Genomic DNA, 18,199 nt, shown 5'->3' with positions numbered 1-18,199 from the left:
TCACGGCTATATTTTGCGGTATTACCTTGTGTGCATTGCTTAGATTTGTACATGGTCTATATTTTATGTATATTTTAGGGGTATGTTCTTAATTATTTTAACACAATAAAGTGTATTATTAGTATACTGCCTGGTGTTCCCTTTTGTAGTGTGCCCCCCCATACCTGTTGCTTTTAGTTTGGTATTTAGAGTATGAAGTATGTATCCACTGGACTCTGGGGTCGAGTAGAGGGTGGACCATAGGCGCAAAACACAACCAGAGTTTGTTTCAAACCAATAGGTTTTTTTAATTGTTTTTGTTATCGTGACAACGCGTTTCGGGGTACTGTGGACCCCTTTTTCAAGTCTGTGAAAATGCTGCTGATGGAAATTGCGCTGCTTCCAGCTTCTGGCACACAGCATCTGGACGCCGCACGTGCCAGAAGCTGGAAGCAGCACAATTTCCATCAGCACCCCGAAACGCGTTGTCACGATAACAAAAACAATTAAAAAAAACTATTGGTTTGAAACAAACTCTGGTTGTGTTTTTTGCGCCTATGGTCCACCCTCCACTCGACCCCAGAGTGCAGTGGATACATACTTCATACACTGACCCGGACGGCGGCTTGGCCCCCGCCAAAGGTGAACACGGACGTAACCGGCAGCACCAACCAACAACACCTAAACCACTCCTACTCGCCTCCAGTATAGTTGCACCGAACATTAGGTGCAACAACAACAGGTGAGCAGTACCACTCTTCCTGTATTTGGAAGCTTGTTCTGAACCTACTCACCCTATGAGCGCCTTTTTCCTCCTTTGGCCACTTCTTACTGTAGTTTGGTATTTAGAGATTAAAGGAGAGCAAGAGCGTTTAAATTCTTGTGCATCCAAGAAGTTGCACTTTTTGACCACTTGGGTGAAGGCCTGTTTAATATCAGATTCAACAGACACTCCTTGAAAAAGCTGGCTGACTGAAATATTTTTGATAAGAGACCAAAAGTGAGGTGTATCTTGAGTTTTGGGGTCCAGTAGAAATGGAATGAGTGCAGATGGCATAGAATGGGGGTATAGTAGAGAAGAGAGGAATATTTGTCTGGAGAGAGCGGATATTAAGGATAATTCCCTTAGTTAGCCCTTCTGGAGTATCATGAGGATTTGAGGCATTCTGCAAACCCCACAAGCTTGCCAGGTGTATGTCTGTCAGCAATGCCATTTCGATGTCCACTCCCAAAGGCCTGTATGCTGGGATGCAGAATTGTAGCCATCTCTTTAGTTGGATGGCTTTGTAATAAGTAAGCAGATCTGGTAAACCAAAGCCGCCATTGGGCCGGGTTCTGATGAGGGGCTTATAAGCGATCCTGGGTCTCTTTCCCCTTCCACAAAAAGGAGGCAAATAGTGCTTTTACTTGTTGGAAGAAATAGCGTGGTAAGTGACTGGGAATCATCTGCATTAAGTATAGGAATATTGGTAGGATGTATGTTTGTAGGAGATTTTTACGTCCCATCCAGGATACATAGGGTAGGAATAAGGAGGACAATAATTGTTTAACTTTATTCAGGAGAGGGGAGCAATTGCTTGTATATAATTTGTTTGGCTTTTTGTTAAGAGTTGTATTATTTTTTTCTGGGTAGGTAACATTAAGTGCTTCAGATTTATTTAAATTAATAAAAAAATTGGATAGGGTGCCAAACTGTTCAAAAAGGGATAATATGTGTGGGAAGGCCTGGAGAGGGTTGGTGACTAGTAAGAGTAGGTAGTCTGCGAATGCGGCACATTTATGTTCTGTTTTTCCTATTTTGAGACCCTGAATTGCTATTGTATCTCTAAGTGCTTGTAATAGTGTTTCAATTACTAAAATGAATAGATAAGGGGATAGGGGGCAGCCTTGTCGGGTACCGTTCCGAATGTTGAAGGGTTTGGAAAGGGTGCCATTTACCCTCACTTTGGCACTAGGATATGTGTAAAGTGACATGATAGAGTTGATAAATGAATCTGGTATCCCAAGTCTAGATAAGGTGCATTTCATGAATAGCCAGTTAACCCTATCAAAGGCCTTTTCTGCGTCTGTACCTAAAAGGATCAACGGTACATTTTTTCTGGGTGGTGTATTTGATTGCATTCAGTATTCTACACGAGTGGAAGTTGCCTTCTCTATTTCTCACAAATCCTGCTTGGTCTGGATGTAGAAGTTTGGGGGTGAGGGCACTTAATCTGTTGGCTAGAAGTTTCGCCCATATCTTAATGTAGATGTTGAGGAGAGATATTGGCCTATAGTTACCACAATCTTTCTCGTCTTTCCCCTCCTTATGTAGAATAGTGATAGTGGCTTCTAATGCTTGTTTTGGTAAGTGTTCTCTTTTGGCCAGAGCTTGGCACCAGTCAGATGTGGGGAGAGTGTTGGGAGGAGTTTTTTGTAATAACCAACCGGTATGCCATCTGGACCTGGGGCTTTTCCTAGGGGCATGGATTTGATTACATTTATTTTTTCTTGTTGGGTAATAGCGGTTAGGAGGGAGGTAGCCTCATCATTGGATAAAGTGGTTAGGTTTAAGGCAGAGAGGAATTCGTCTATCTTAATTGGGTCTTGAGATGGTGGAATATTGTTCTGTGTGAGGGTATTTTATGGGGTTAGATTATATAATTTTGTGTAAAAGGAGCCAAATTCATTAGCTATGTCTTCTGTGGAGTATTTGGCCTTTCATGTTTCTGATCTGGTTAATAAATTGTCCTTGCGTTTTTTCAGAAGGTGGGTCATTAATTTGTTACCTCTATCCCCGTGAGCATAGTGTTTGAATTTAGCATACTGGTAGGCTTTTGCACACTTAGAGGTTGTCCTGTCCCAAAATCAAAATTATATTTATATGCTCCTAACACCCCTCACCATGCATACATATGCCCCCAATACCTGTTTTTCAAGTCTGAGCTTTCCTTCCCCCCTGGAAGACATCAGAATATCCTGGCAGATCTGTTTACTTTCTTCCCTTCTTGTTTTGTTGAATACATAACTTTATTGCTACACAACCCTGTCTGCACTGCACAGTGATGAATCACAGGCTGGACCTCCAGATGGCGACCAAAATGGTCGCCAATGTGACTTAGAATTCCAAAATGGCGTTAAGACTTTGTAGTCTTGTCGCCATTTGCGCCTAGACCCTCCGCTGCTCTGCCTCTTTAAGAAAATAAAGGCTTTCATCCAGCACTGCTGTGTACGCTCCTGTGCTGCAGAGTATCCGTTACAGACTGACGTCCTAAGACAGCACCGTACTGGGAGTCACAGCGCCATGTGTGGCGGGGAGGAGGGATTACACCTTGCTAAGGTTTCTCATCCGTGTGTTCAGTTCTGGCGGTATGTGACAACAGGAGGCTCTGGATGAAGCAAAACGCTGCGTTAACGCTTGAGGGTTCATTTTCTTGTTGTATTATTGCTACTAGAACTGTAGTTAGAAGTGTTAGATTCAGAGCGGGAGGAGTCACATTATGGAATGGACAATGTTCCCTACATACAGTATTTCTATTCACTCACTTGCGATTAATAAAACGACCACAGTATTTTATACCCAGGTTGATAACGGTACAGACCGCAGCATCTTTCTGTCCGGCTGTAAACTACATTTCCCATGATGCTGGCTGATCGCGCATGCGCTCGGGATTCCTGGGCTCTCAGTGCCTGGAGTGGGCGGGTATGGACGGAGCACAGTGCTTGATCCCATGCTGAAACTTCCTTTTCATTTGCAGCCTCTGAATGAAAGCAAGGCAGCCAGTGGCTGGTGCAGGGACAGGTAGTGTTCTCCTGGGCAGCCTGGCTGCACTGCACAGTGACGAGTCACAGGCTGGCAACGCCCCCCACTCTACTCTGCATGAAGCTGCCACACCCACTACAACTCCTGTGTCCATCTTCCTGTCTCACCCAGTGTCTAAATCCCATCACTGACCGTCCACAGGCTCTGCCCTCACATGTGTATCTAATCCTATCCTGTGTGATACAGCCTGCTGAGCTATGTATCTAATCCCATCACTGACAATCTACAGACTCTGCCCTCACCATCTCCAGAGTGTGATAAACACATCGGGCCAGATTTATCATTAGCTCAAGTCAGAATAATGGAGTGAAAAAGTCGCAAAAAAATGCGCAAACGCTAAAACTGCGCACAAATTTGCAACTTTTTACTGCTCTGCACTATGCTCGCCAGCTTTCTGAAAGTGGGCGTGTTTACTTATGTAAATGAATCTCTAGACAGATTTACTATTGGGACTATTTAAAAAGTCCCAAAAAAATGCGCAATTTCACTCCAGTGAGGACCATGCTTATCTTATGAGACTTTTTAAGAGAACATGCGACTTTTTCGTAAAACGTGCGACTTTTTTGTAAAGATGTGCGACTTTTTTAAAGCTGCTTACTGACGGATAAACTGCTACCGTCAAACCACATTTATTACAATCTTAAAGGGCCGATCATAAATCTGACATGGCTAAAACTGACTTTAGCCATATATGAAAGTGGAGTGAGCTGTCAGAGTAATGATAAATCTGGCCCATCATATCCAATTACATCTGTATCTAATCCTATCCTGTGTGATACAGCCTGCAGAGCGGTGTATCTAATCCCATCACTGACATTGCTAAAATGTGTATCTAATCCCATTTTGTACGATCCTGCCTGCTGAGCTGTGTATCTAAACCCTTATGCACACGACCGTATCCATTTTGTGATCCACATTTTTTGCCGTCTCATTGAGTTCAATGGATTTGAGGTGCTCATTTTGAGGACCAGAATAGGACATGTTCTGTCTTTACTGGAACTGACATACGGATGTAGAAAACACACTGACGTCCCTGTGCTTTCCACATCCGTATGTCAGTTCTGTGAAGGATAAAACATGTCCTATTCTGGTCCTCATAATGCAGATCTAAAACCCATAGAACTCAATGGGACTGCAAAAAAATGTGAATCGCACACGGACAGAAACCACATTTAGTGGATCTGCGACCTGCAGACCGCAAAACAGATACGGTCCTGTGCACGAGCCCTATCACTTATACTCAGCACCCATAACAGTGACGTCCGCAGATCCCCCATAACAGTGACATCCGCAGATCCCCCATAACAGTGACGTCCGCAGATCCCCCATAACAGTGACGTCCGCAGATCCCCCATAACAGTGACGTCCGCAGATCCCCCATAACAGTGTCATCCTGGGGGCGTAACTAGAACTTACAAATTTTTTACAGGGCCCCCCTCCCTTACGGTCCATTCAGACGTCCGCAAGTGTTTTGCGGTCCACAAAACACGGATACCAGCTGTGTGCGTTCCGCATTTTGATAGTTCCCTATGATAGAAATGCCTATTCTTGACTGCAATTGCAGACAAGAATAGGACATGTTCCATCCTATTTCGCGGGGGCCGCGGAACGGAACTACGGATGTGGACAGCACACTGTGTGCTGTCCGCATCTTTTGCAGCCCTATTGAAATGAATGGGTCCGCACCTGTTCTGCAAAATTGTGGAACGGATGCGGACGTGTGAATGGACCCTTACTTAAAATAAAACCTTTGAAAAAACCTATTTGTCTTTGTATCACCATTTTTACCACTCATAGAGGGACCACTCACAGAGGCGACCTTGACGTGGTGAGTGGCTTATTACACTTTGGCCAAAATGTACACCAATGCCTCATTCAACATCCAGCATGGAGGCAGGGCGGAGTGCTGGTTGCAGAGTGCTATTGCATTAGTGTTTTTGCGTTTGTATGTGTATTTTGCCATAGCGATGTGCACCTGCATACAGGGTTGTGCTGACTGAATCCCCCACATTAATGCTTTTTTTTGCCAGCCTCTTGTACTATAGCATGCGGTACGTGGCAGCCTCCCCTCTCTGCCTCCTCTGCTCTGCCATGTACTAGTGCTTATTATGGCACACATATGCCTGCACCAGATGCCAGCCTAGAACCATCCTGGCATCACATTTGTGTATATGTAACTTAAAAGAGTGCCATAATAAGCACTAGTAGATGGCGCAACAGCAAGCAGAGAGGGGAGGCTGCCACGTACCGCATGCTATAGTACAGGGGGCTGGCAGAGGAAGCGTGGGCAGAGGTTGCGATCTGGCTAGCTGGCAGCTACATGCTGAAGGCTTCAGCATGCAGCTGCCAGGTGGCGATAACAGCATCTGCCAGCCTCCTGTACTATAACAGAAGCAGATGCATGCATTTTATTATAGAGGAGGGTGGTGGGTCTGGGATGGCAGCCTGTGGCAGCTACATGCTGCAGCCTGCCATGGCTGCACACTCAGAACTTTGCCTGCTGCTGTACCTGGCCTTACCTCCTCTCCTCTCACAGTCTGTGAACTTGACAGACTGGGAGAGGAGGAAAGGGTTAACTACTTTGACTCTGCCCTGCCCTCCTCTTTCCTCATGCTCAGAGGCCCCAGAACCACTGTGTACTAGTGCAGCAGCAGGCAAGGGGGGCCCAGGCACATACCTGAAAAAATGAGTGCTGTGCATGCTTGTTGTGCCTCCCTTTGCCCTCTGCCATGATGCGCTGCTTCTCCCACCCTCCACGCCCCTTGAAGAGGACTTCATTTGGTGGGCGGGCTGCCACTGTGCTGCCTGAAGAGATTCATTTGCATAGCGCGCTGCCGACTTGTTCTCTGGCAGGTGTCATGCTATGCAGGCAGAAGAGGCAGCTCAGCCGATAATCATGGATGGAGGCGGTCAGATGCCCGCCGAAGCGGGCTCTGTGTTAATGAATGGGGATGTAGGATGGATGGGAGGGGTGGGCGGGCCTGGACCCTATGTGACCGCACCAAATGTAAAGGGGAGGGGGTTTGGAGGGGTTGTCTTCGGGGGTGGGGGCGGCCTGAAAATGTAAAATTATGTACACACAGTGTGTGTGTCAGCCCAGGCCCCGAAGCAGCCGCTTCCCTAGTAGTTACGCCACTGGTGTCATCCACAGTGCTTCCATAACAGTGTCATCCATAGGTCCCCCATAACATTGTCATCCGCAGATCCCCCATAAGTGTGTCATACGCAGATCCCCCATAACAGTGTGTCATATGCAGATCCCCCATAACAGTGTGTCATATGCAGATCCCCCATAACAGTGTGTCATATGCAGATCCCCCATAACAGTGTGTCATATGCAGATCCCCCATAACAGTGTATCATACGCAGATCCCCCATAACAGTGTATCATACGCAGATCCCCCATAACAGTGTATCATACGCAGATCCCCCATAACAGTGTATCATACGCAGATCCCCCATAACAGTGTATCATACGCAGATCCCCCATAACAGTGTATCATACGCAGATCCCCCATAACATTGTGTCATACACACATTCCCCATAACAGTGTATCATACGCAGATCCCGCATAACAGTGCCATCCACAGTACCGCCATAACAGTGCCATCCACAGTGCCTCCATAACAGCGACCTCCACAGTGCACCAATAACAGTAACCTCCACAGTGCCCCCCTTGTTGCATCCTGTGCCCCCTGTGACATGCACAGCATAGCGATCAGCCTCTGTGGCTGATCGCTATGCTGTCACTCCTGCACAGCGCTTGCATCGCGCTGTGCAGGAGTCAATACAGGCTTCACATAGAAGCCTGTACGATACAGACGACGGTACTGCGCATGCGCACTAGCATTCAGCCTAGTGCGCTGTGTAGACAGCCGGACGGAGCTTTCTCCAGCAAGAGGCAGTGACGTCATTAGTGATGAACCGTCTCCTGCTGGAGAAAGGAAGAGAGGACCGGAAGACGGACTTCATCCGGAAGAAGAGAAAAGATGGCTAGGTGGACCATGTGACCAAGATCCAGATCGCAAGAACAGCTGCACTGTGGAAGGTAAGTATATTAGTAATACTCTTTCCTCCACAGGTTAGTTCTTTTTATCAAAAAAAAAGTTTTAGGCCGGAGAACCCCTTTAATGTTCAAGTGGTCTTTCAGTTGTCTTCTAAGGGACAGTAATTCATTTAAGTCATTTATTACCTTGGATCTTTTTTGTTGTGATTCGATGGTAGCTATTTGACCTAGTAGAGAGCTGAGTGTCTTTTGTCGGTCTCTTTTGACTCTATTATGGAGGCTTTATGTGCTTCCCATACAATAGTATGAGAAGTCTCTGATGGTTTGTTATCTTGAAAATATAGGGTTAATTTGTGTTTTATGTCAGTGAGATTTTTCTCATTGTCCAGTAAGGTTTCATTCAATCGCCATTGCCATGCTCTTGCTGATAAGTCACGAAGGGCTATTTTAATAGTACAAATTGGTGCATGGTGATGGCGATTTGTTCAATAGAAGAGGCACGAAGGGCTTTCCTTCTGATATGAAAACATAGTCGAGCCTTTGGAAAGACTTATGGACCAATGATAAAAAGGTGCAATCTTTGACTGTGGCATTAAGTGCGCGCCAGGAGTCAACCAAGTGAAACTCACTCAGTAGTTTTTGTATTCCACCTAGTGACTTCTGGGACTGTGCTGAGGTGCCCGATGATGTGTCTAGGGAAGGATTTAGGGCCACATTTAGGTCCCCTCCAACAATTTTGAGTCCTTCTGCAAATTCATGGAATTTTTTCAGTGTTGTTTTGAGCCATTTGTGTTGGTGGGAGTTCGGGGCATAGACACAATTGTATGACCGGTTTTACCTTTTAAGAGGTAGCGACCATCAGGATCTGTTTTTGTAGTACTGTTAACGGCAATGCTGACCCCCCCCCCTCCCCCCTTGACACTGAGCTGTACGATGAATGGAACCACTGTGAGAAGTAAGTAGTAGAAAGGATAGGGATTTTACTGGTCTTTATGTGGGTTTCCTGTAAGAAACAAATATCTGTTTTATACTTTTTTTTTTAAGAGTTAGAACCGGAGATCCCTTTTGCGGGGTGTTGTAGCCCCTGACATTAAAGGAAGTAATATTTAGGGTAGACATAGTAAAGATATGACATCACTTATTATATTTGTATCGAGTGGTGTCCATCCCGTAGCAAGGACAAAAACATCAAAAAATACTATAACAGAGAAAACAAAAACAGGTGAAGAGAGTATGGTTAGCAAAGAGAGAGATAGGATGGGCAACAGCAGCTGGAAAAGGCCCCACAGCCGAAGTCCATCTATTCTGGAAGGGGAATGTGGAACTGAGGGAGGAGTATATATCTTAACCCGACCTGGCAACACATCCCCATGCCTCTATTGGATAGGTATAAACATTCAATTCTATATAACGAATAACTAAGTAAACAGAGTGGCCTCTTGATTGTAAATAAACTTAGGCTAATAAGATTTTGTAGAACGGCCCATATAAGTTGCTTGACATGTTTTTAATGTTTTTCACGTCGGATCTTTGTGTTAGAAAGTCCATGAGTGGCACCAAGAAGAGGTGGACTTGCAGTAGAATGTAGGATAGGATTGTTTATTCATGGTGGAAGATTTATGGATTAGGGTATGCCTTGTTTATGAGAGAGAAGCCAAAAGGTGAAGTCTTGATTGGATCATGAGGCCATTGCAGTAAGTCCTGGTAGGAAAATTGACCCTTTTTTTTAATTTTGTTTTGTTTGAGAGGGCATAAAACTATTGCAATGGGTCTTATATTGGCTGGACAGTTGTGGCACTAGTTTGAGAAGCATTGCAGATCAATAGAAGAAGTTCTCTTGGGGAGAGGGTTTTGCCTGTGTATTCTGAGTCCAGGACTAATCTACATTGGGTGCCACTAAGTAATAAAGATTCATTCTATGCGTCTCTTGCCTCTCGGGGACTTGTGTTTGATGACTGTCATCCAGTCGTCCTGGTGAGGTAGTTTTTGTACAGAAATGTCTACTGGTAGCCAGGAATCAATGGACAAGGGAGCAATCCCCAGGATAGGCTATGTTTTAATAGTGCAGCATTTCCCTTCTTTGTTGAAAGTCAGTCCAAATGGGAATAGCCACTTACAGGATTTTTGGGCTGCACAGATAGTCTGTGAGGGCCCTCCGTTTAGACAGGGTAGATGGTGCAAGATCTTGGTAAAGGTGGATCTGGGTCTCTCTCCCATAGTAATGGCTTTTTTTCTTCCTCGCGGCCTGTAGTATGGCAATAGTGTCCCTATAGCTGAGGAGGCCACATAACGTCTCTCGGGGGCTCCCCTTGTTTAGGTGGGGGTCAGAGGAATCTAGGAATTCTTTCAATGGTGATGATTTGGGCTCTTTCCTCTCCCAGGAGGTCAGAAAACAGCTCTATGGCGGTGGAGTGTAGCTCACGTGGCGTGACCAACTCTGGGAGGCCTTTGAGTCTGATGTTCCTTCTCCTACTGCGATTCTCCTGATCTTCTATGAGGAGGTAAGCAGTGTTCAGAGAGTTAAGTTGTCCGCCCATCGCTTGCGCTATGGCGGAGCTATGTGTGGTTATGAGATTTTGGTTGCCCTCTAGGGATTCCACCCTATGCCCCAGAGCCCTCATGTCTGGCCTGAGTTCTTTAACTTCTTTCAGCAGCGGGGCAATTGCTTGTGTCAGTGTGGCTTTGAAGAAGGCTCTGGTGACCGCTCCGCTGTCCCCCCCCCCCCCCCCCCCCGTGAAGCGCAACACATGGGACGCCGATTCGGGTGCATGAACTGCACAGCCAGAGTCAAGGAGCACACTATGCCGTATACCAACTCCAAACACAGCCACACCTCCCGACACCAAAGAGAGTTGACAAGTAGGGTGAGTGTTGCTGATTACCGAGTTGGACGCCACCAGAATCAACGAAGACGCCATACCAGCAAACAGTGAGTAACAAACTAATAAACTAACTCACATGGAATCTGGCTGCAACAATATCATCCCTATAGAGAGCAGCCAGCCAGGCCAATATATGCATATTACAATATGGATAATATATCATAGTAATGATATGAACTTTTAACCATTTAACTACTCACTTACCTCTGGGAGTTTTTAACCATCTAACCACCCACCACTTACCTTTGAGGATGAATTATTAACCTTTTAACCACCCACCTAATTACGGGATATATATGAACTTAAAGGGACACTGACAGGCCAAAACAGCATATATAGTTAGATATATGACATTACAGGTCTTATACAGTCTTTTAAAAGCATATAAGTATCCCCCCTGTCCACCTTATAAAGAGCGAAATATAAAGTTTTATAACCTGCTTCTCCTGTCAGCAATCTGCCCAAGGGGCGGCGTTTCATGTGAAAATGCGCCCAGCCAGCCTTCCCAACTGCCGTTTGAAGCCCCGCCCAGCTCATCATTATTCACTTTGCTGGGCGGCGGGTAGAACTCTCCCCAGTCCCGATCCTGCGCAATTCAATCCTCCGGGCATCGTTCATGCCCAATCTTCTGCGCCTGCGCCCCGCCGTGCCCTTAGATCGCGCCTGCGTACACACACCAGCCTGCGTCTTCGAGGCAGCTGCAGCCTCAGCCATGCACTGTTCAGAGCAGCCCGGAGGATTGAATTGCGCAGGCACAGGATCGGGACTGGGGAGAGTTCTAGCCGCCGCCCAGCGAAGTGAATATTGATGAGCTGGGCGGGGCTTCAAACGGCAGTTGGGAAGGCTGGCTGGGCGCATTTTCACATGAAACGCCGCCCCTTGGGCAGATTGCTGACAGGAGAAGCAGGTTATAAAACTTTATATTTCGCTCTTTATAAGGTGGACAGGGGGGATACTTATATGCTTTTAAAAGACTGTATAAGACCTGTAATGTCATATATCTAACTATATATGCAGATTTGGCCTGTCAGTGTCCCTTTAAACACTGAATATGTGAATGGTTAATACAGAATAACAAAGCTGCTTTATATAATCAACTGAAAATCATCTCAGAAAAAGACACTAATGTCTGCTTTTTTTATGGACTTTTTCATAAGTTAAAGGGTTTCTGTCATGATAAATAACATTACGTAGCTGACTGACATTAGCGATGTGCTAATGTCAGCAGAACATAACAGTATGCTTTATAACCCCCTGCCTGCCGCCGTTCTCTTAAAATAAAGGCTAATGAGCCTCTAGGTGCTATTAGGGCGTTGCTTCAGCACCTAGAGGCTCGGTCTACGCACCCTTTGGCACGCCCAGGTCCAGTTGATTGACTTTCGAGTTCCCCTCAGTGTTCCGTAAATCCTGCGCCGCCCATTTAGTATTCGGCACAGACGCAGTGAGTTAAGCCGGCAGCAGGAGCGCGTCCTTCACTCACTACGCCTGTGCCGAATACTAATTTACGGGATGATGAGGAGAACTTGAAAGTCAATCAACTGGACCTGGGTGTACCAAAGGGTGCGTTGACCGAGCCTCTAGGTGCTGAAGCAACGCCCTAAGGCCTTATTCACACGTCCGTTGTTTCTTTCCTGATCTGTTCCGTTTTTTGCTGAACAGATCTGGACCCATTCATTTTCAATGGGTCCTGAAAAAAAACGGACAGCTCAATGTCTGATTTTTTTTCAGGACCCATTGAAAATGAATGAGTACAGAACTGGTCCAGATCTGTTCAGCAAAAAACGGAACAGATCAGGAATGAAACAACGGACGTGTGAATGGACCCTAATAGCACTTAGAGGCTCATTAGTCTTTATTTTAAGAGAACGGCGGCAGGCAGGGGGTTATAAAGCATACTGTTATGTTCTGCTGACATTAGCACATTGCTAATGTCTGGGTGACATTGCAGTCAGCTACATAACATTATTTCTCATGACAGTCTCGAGTTTTTTATGATTTTTTTTTTTTAAGGTCTAAAGTTTTTTTAATTGTTATGTACCGTATTTTTTAACCGAAGTATCTTCTAATGCAAATGCACTATATGTTGTAACATTGGGTATTAAATATACTCACCTCAGGTCCAAACACTAGAACGAAATAGGCGATAATTGGTCTTGTATATCCTCACTATATGTTTTTGGTCTTTTTAAATAATTTATATTAGAATAAAATGCGTATTTTAATTGATTGCCTGTGTTGAGTCAGATGGCGAGTGCCTGCCTATTGTCCTTATACCATTGTAACAATGCCTGTCCTTGTCGCAAAACGGACAAGAATAGGAGATGTTCTATTTTTTTGCGGAACGGACATGCAGACATATGGAAACGGAATGTACACGTCATTTACGTTTTTTTGCGGACCCATTGAAGTGAATGGTTCCCCATACAGACCTGTAAAAAAACTGAACTGAATTGAAAAAAAAAATACGTTTGTGTGCATGAGCCCATACTATGTTATTCACAGCATGTCCAGGATCTCCAATTTTTAACATTGGTGAATTGTAGAACTTATTTAGGAAGCTGCCATCAAATACTGACGGGCTCCCTCACTACAAAGAACTACATTTCACTCTGTACGGTCTCATGCACACAACCGTATCCGCAAAACATATTGGTCGTATGCGTTCCGATCCTATGATAGAAATGCCTATTCTTGTCCGCAAAATGGAGAAGAATAGGATATGTTCTATTCTCTTTTCTTTTGCGGGACCGTGAAACTGACGTGTGGATGCGGACAGCGCACTGACAATATGCAGGTGCCACACATTTGAATGGAGTGGTTTCGGTGGCAAGCACATGGATTTCTGCAGCTCCTATGATGATGAATGGGGAGCTTATGGAAAGTTCTGCAACAAATCTGTCTTGTGTGAATATATCCTTACTGTATCCCAAGTGAAGCTGATGGATCACGGTCCTCATCAGAGCGCAAGTGCTGGTTTATATAATCCCAGAAACATCCTCAAAGGTGTAATACCAAAAAAGAGATTTCCCATCCATCCACAGGTACTCTGAACTTCTACCAAAGTTATTCAACGAAATCACGCTCGACTTCGCAAATAACTTCCCTCGGCTCATCGGAGCCCATACATTCTAGTACTGTACGGAGACGGATCTCTGTACAATATTATTCCGGAGTTTTGAACGAAGCGACTTTGGATAAAGCATCTGAAGCTCGCTGCACTTAACTCTACTCCTCACCACAGCCATGCGATGAGGAAGAGCAGGGGAGGCAGAACCCCCATCCTAGTTTGGGGTGCTATCAATTGTACATTTAACATCTATCCTGTAAATAGGTAATAAATTGCTTTTCTTGGGATAACTCCTTTAAAGGGGTTGTCCAGGTGTTTGTTTGTTTTTTAACCCCCCCCCCCCCCCCAGCGGTGCCTTATAAAAATCTATGGGGTCTATACTAAAGGTCATAGAGAGGATATGAACAACCCCTTTAAAGGGTTTCTATCACTTCATATGACATAATTAGCTGTCAGACACTAGCGATCTGCTAGTGTCTGCTCTGGCCAACCATCCTACTATAATCACTTGTGGGGCAGCCGTTTTGCTAAAAAACTAACTTTTATAAATATGCTAATGAGCCTCTAGGTGCTATGTGGGCGTCATTAGCACCTAGAGGCTCCGTCTACCTTCATACACAGCGGCCGCCCAGCACGTCCCTCCAGCCCGCCCATGTCCTCCTCCGTGTGACGCAGCGGCCGAATTCTCGCGCATGCGCCGTGCGCGGCTGTATTCGGCGCATTAGAGATGTCTGAGCTCGGAGCGGTCAGACATTCAATGCGCATGCGCCGAATACAGCCGCGCATGCGCCGAATACAGCCGCGCATGCGCATTGAATGTCTGACCGCTCCGAGCTCAGACATCTCTAATGCGCCGAATACAGCCGCGCACGGCGCATGCGCGAGAATTCGGCCGCTGCGTCACACGGAGGAGGACATGGGCGGGCTGGAGGGACGTGCTGGGCGGCCGCTGTGTATGAAGGTAGACGGAGCCTCTAGGTGCTAATGACGCCCACATAGCACCTAGAGGCTCATTAGCATATTTATAAAAGTTAGTTTTTTAGCAAAACCGCTGCCCCACAAGTGATTATAGTAGGATGGTTGGCCAGAGCAGACACTAGCAGATCGCTAGTGTCTGACAGCTAATTATGTCATATGAAGTGATAGAAACCCTTTAAGGCGCCTTCCTCATCCGGTTTCCAAAAATAGCTCCAAAAGTTACACTTAGAAAGAAAAGGCACATAAACTGTATATACCGCACAAGGAGATTACCCCTCATAACACTGTCCAGCTTACCCACCTCTTATATGCCACCCCCCCCCCCCTAAAAAAAAAAGTCTTACACTCGAAGTGGTCGAAAATGGGTGATGTAGTAGTACCACAAATGATGGGTTTTGCTGCATATGCTAATGATGGCATTACCCAATGCTATAACCTGCACTTGGAGACTGCGCACACACGTAGTTGTAAAATGTAAGTGTTCGTCCAGGAACAATAAAGTTTTCAGTTTCAGAACTCCCGCGTTTTTCTCTCCAAGCCGTTGCTTAGTAACAAGCTAGGCCGTCAGCCGTGGCTCCTCCCACCTGCCGTGACGTCATTTAACCTGAAGGCGCGCTTTATTGCATGGGGCTGTAGACTGTAGGGAGGAAGCTGCGCCGGGCACGATTGGCACAGGTATACAGATGGTGATGTACCCCGGTATACGGGCTGGGTGCGTGGGCATAGCGTCTGCGATGGCAGCCTGCTTTCTATGGTAGGAATACATGCATGCCGAAGGTTGTACACGAATGGAGGTCACAGGTTTGTGCAGAGCTATGGTCCCAGCACGCCCAAGGCCTGTGTGTAATATTGACCCCCCTGCCAGCATCTGGGTAGAACCAGGTAGGTGGTAGAGCAGACATCAGGAAGCTCCAGCTGTTCTGAAACTACAATTCCAAGAATGCTCCATTCACCTCTATGGGAGTTACTAGAGCAGCCGAGTCAGTGTGCATGCTGGGAGTTGTAGTTTCACAGCAGCTGGGACGCTAAAGGTTGCTGACCCCCTGCACAGTGCAGGTCCAAGTGTCCTGGGCCGGTGCCTGTGTATATCCAGGTTATATCACATCTGATACCACAACGCCATACTCTGTTTTATGTCGCTTGTCATTGTATCAGACAGTATAGTCCCATAGAGTATTATTTACTGGCATATTGTAAAACTGCGGCGTGTACTTGTGCAGGAGACCTAAGGCCACATTCAGCTATTTTATTTTTCCTTAGATGTGTACAGACACATGTAAGCAAGCCTTTTCTTTGTATTAGGACGCCCTCTAAACCTGCCATAAATATATGGTGTGTGTGATCCTGAGCTTCAAACTGCATCCCATTGTACATGTGTGGCATGTGACCTGTCACCGCTCCTGACATGCATTCCCCATGTAATAACCATTCTGGAGCCTCTATTCTTACATAGTAACATAGTACATAAGGCCGAAAAAAGACATCTGTCCATCCAGTTCGGCCTGTCATCCTGCAAGTTGATCCAGAGGAAGGAAAAAAAAAAACTGAGGTAGAAGCCAATTTTCCCCACTTTGGAGTCGGGAAGGAATTTTTTAGTCCCCTAATCAGGCAATCAGAATAACTCCCTGGATCAACGACCCCTCTCTAGTAGCTATAGCCTGTAATATTATTACACTCCAGAAATGCATCCAGGCCCCTCCTGAACTCTCTTAGTGAACTCACCATCACCACCTCCTCAGGCAGAGAGTTCCATAGTCTCACTGCTCTTACCGTAAAGAATCCTCTTCTATGTTTGTGTACAAACCTTCTTTCCTCCAGACCCAGAGGATGTCCCCTCGTCACAGTCCTGGGGATAAATAGATGATGAGAGAGATCTCTGTACTGACCCCTGATATATTTATACATATTAGGCTACTTTCACACTTGTGGCAGGACGGATCCGACAGGCTGTTAACAATGTCGAATCCGTCCTGCGGCTATTTCGCCGGACCGCCTCTCCGTCCCCATTGACTATAATGGGGGCGGTGCACGGTGAAAGGCCGCCGGACTAAAATTACTGCATGTCAGTTTTTTTTTTTAGTCCGGCGGCTTTCGCCGTGCTGCGCCGGAGCTCCGCCCCCGTCCCCATTATAGTCAATGGGGACGGAGCGGCGGCACAGCGAAATAGCTGCAGGACGGATCCGACATGGTGAACAGCCTGTCGGATCCGTCCTGCCGCAAGTGTGAAAGTACCCTTAATTAGATCTCCCCTCAGTCGTCTTTTTTTCTAAAGTAAATAACCCTAATTTTGATAATCTTTCAGGGTACTGTAGTTGCCCTCCTGTGAACCCTCTCCAGCTCTGCTATGTCTGCCTTGTTCACAGGAGCCCAGAACTGTACACAGTACTCCATGTGTGGTCTGACTAGCGATTTGTAAAGTGGTAGGACTATGTCCTTATCACGGGCATCTATGCCCCTTTTTGATGCAACCCATTATCTTATTGGCCTTGGCAGCAGCTGCCTGACACTGTTTTTTACTGCTTAGTTTGCTGTTTATTAAAATTCCTAGGTCCTTTTCCATGTCAGTGTTACCCAGTGTTTTACCATTTAGTATGTACTAGTGACTTGCATTATTCCTTCCCATGTGCATAACTTTACATTTGTCAGTGTTAAACCTCATCTGCCACTTCTCTGCCCAAGCCTCCAATCTATCTAGATCCCTCTGTAGCAGTATACTGTCCTCTTCTGTGTTAATTACTTTACACAGTTTGGTGTCATCTGCAAAAATTGATATTTTACTGTGCAAGCCTTCTACAAGATCATTAATAAATACACTGCTCAAAAAAATAAAGGGAACACAAAAATAACACATCCTAGATCTGAATTAATTAAATATTCTTCTGAAATACTTTTGTTCTTTACATAGTTGAATGTGCTGACAACAAAATCACACAAAAATAAAAAAATGGAAATCAAATTTTTCAACCCATGGAGGTCTGGATTTGTAGTCACCCTCAAAATTAAAGTGGAAAAACACACTGCAGGCTGATCCAACTTTGATGTAATGTCCTTAAAACAAGTCAAAATGAGGCTCAGTAGTGTGTGTGTGGCCTCCACGTGCCTGTATGACCTCCCTACAACACCTGTGCATGCTCCTGATGAGGTGGCGGACGGTCTCCTGAGGGATCTCTTCCCAGACCTGGACTAAAGCATCTGCCAACTCCTGGACAGTCTGTGGTGCAACGTGACGTTGGTGGATAGAGCGAGACATGATGTCCCAGATGTGCTCAATTGGATTCAGGTCTGGGGAACGGGCAGGCCAGTCCATAGCATCAATGCCTTCGTCTTGCAGGAACTGCTGACAGACTCCAGCCACATGAGGTCTAGCATTGTCTTGCATTAGGAGGAACCCAGGGCCAACCGCACCAGCATATGGTCTGACAAGGGGTCTGAGGATCTCATCTCGGTACCTAATGGCAGTCAGGCTACCTCTGGCGAGCACATG

General features: G+C 45.9%; 1 protein-coding gene across 3 annotated transcripts in view; it reads left to right on the top strand.

The window, feature by feature from the left end:
* Nucleotides 1–1,386: 1,386 nt before the first annotated feature.
* The window catches only part of TIPIN (TIMELESS interacting protein), a 35,787-nt gene continuing 18,974 nt past the window's right edge, over nt 1,387–18,199 (top strand). Inside the window, exon 1 of one of the 3 annotated variants that reach the window (XM_040414295.1) lies at nt 1,387–1,406. The gene's annotated coding sequence lies outside the window, so the exon portion shown is untranslated. Of the gene's footprint in view, nt 1,407–15,302; nt 15,470–18,199 lie in introns of those variants that run through there. The other 2 variants (XM_040414293.1, XM_040414294.1) reach the window with 2 other exon arrangements.

The sequence above is a fragment of the Bufo bufo genome, chromosome 1 (genome assembly GCF_905171765.1).
Source record: "Bufo bufo chromosome 1, aBufBuf1.1, whole genome shotgun sequence".
NCBI classification, from domain to species: domain Eukaryota; kingdom Metazoa; phylum Chordata; class Amphibia; order Anura; family Bufonidae; genus Bufo; species Bufo bufo.
Note: the sequence above shows the minus strand (reverse complement) of the source record. Positions and strands in the feature narration are given on the sequence as shown.